The sequence below is a fragment of the Drosophila guanche genome, unplaced genomic scaffold, assembly GCF_900245975.1.
Source record: "Drosophila guanche unplaced genomic scaffold, DGUA_6, whole genome shotgun sequence".
Lineage (NCBI taxonomy): Eukaryota > Metazoa > Arthropoda > Insecta > Diptera > Drosophilidae > Drosophila > Drosophila guanche.
In genome coordinates this window covers 1-1,173 of record NW_022998841.1, presented here as the reverse complement: position 1 = coordinate 1,173, position 1,173 = coordinate 1, and the positions used below count along the sequence as shown (strand labels likewise).

The 1,173-nt window shown below is 43.4% G+C and overlaps 1 long non-coding RNA gene across 1 annotated transcript; it reads right to left on the bottom strand.

Moving 5' to 3' along the window:
• Positions 1 to 331: 331 nt before the first annotated feature.
• Positions 332 to 662, bottom strand: LOC117591758. Its single transcript, XR_004574470.1, has 3 exons — positions 640 to 662; positions 443 to 577; positions 332 to 382 (listed from the first exon to the last, which is right to left on the bottom strand). It is a non-coding gene; the product is annotated as an uncharacterized LOC117591758 (long non-coding RNA).
• Positions 663 to 1,173: the final 511 nt, after the last annotated feature.

Here is a 1,173-nt window from a genome sequence, read left to right as displayed (position 1 = left end):
GAGATTAAAAGTATCATACAAAAGCAGGTATAGCACTTTGTCGCTCGCTCTTATATGTTCTACTACTATGTTACTTGCAATATATATCTAGAGCTTGATTCCGAGTAAAGCCGATGCACTCCAGGAAATTCCAAGGCTGCCTTCAGACCTTCAGACGTTATGAAGCACGCATTGCGTGTGTACATTTTCTCCGTTATCATATAAGTTTTAAGCTCAACCTGGCCATCGATCAGCTTGTAGACGCCTCGATCACAGGTTACCATAACCCCTGGGGGAAGAGCTGTGCGCATTTAGTATGTATCCCAGTCCTCAAAGAGCCCGCTTAGATCCACATACATCACGCAACAGTCTGGGCTGCTGCTTATCCCTCCATCCGTGTCGGCTGAAAGTATAGGCATATGCAATTGGATCGATTTGAAACTACTTTAATGTTCGACATTACCAACGCAGCGACGGCAGCGGAAAACTGGGTGGATCGACCAGGATCTGCTATTCTCTGCCTCCTTCAAGTCGGTCACTCCATTCACAATAACCGCAAAGAACAACGCAGAAAGGGACTGGCCGTTGGCGCATTTACCTAAAGTTATGTATGTACGCCTGGATTAGTGACGGAGCTGCTGTTTCGCGCAGTCTGCTTACGTAGAGTCCAAACGTTGTCCAGAAATATTTATGTCTCTGATTAAATATTTTTCGAACTTTCCTTTTCAGAATGTCTCGTTGATTATGCAGCAATCTGTCAGGTCAGGGATTGGCCATCTATAGATTTCAAGTGAGGGACAAAGGATTTTTGGGCGGGCACTCACTGATCCCAAGTGATGTCCTCGCCATGGCTGAGAATCTCTGCAAATACCTGCTACACTTCTCGGGCCGTGAGATTCGGTGGTTCAGCCATATTGTTGAATATTTTACATTTTAATGCACTTTAGAATCGCCTCAGCGATATTTGTATGTATCGATATATCGATATATGAACTGCAATATATTTTCGAACAGTACCTACACCTTTTACGCCCATTCTTTTACGTGTTCAAACCAGATCTGTGCGGACGCGAGCCGCGCAAGAATATTGATCGAGGTAAAATTGCACTTTAAACATAAATTCGATCACAGGATTAGCTTACTTCTTTTATATTTTTCTATCTCTAAGCTTTCGTAATTTGGCGTAAGAAACAC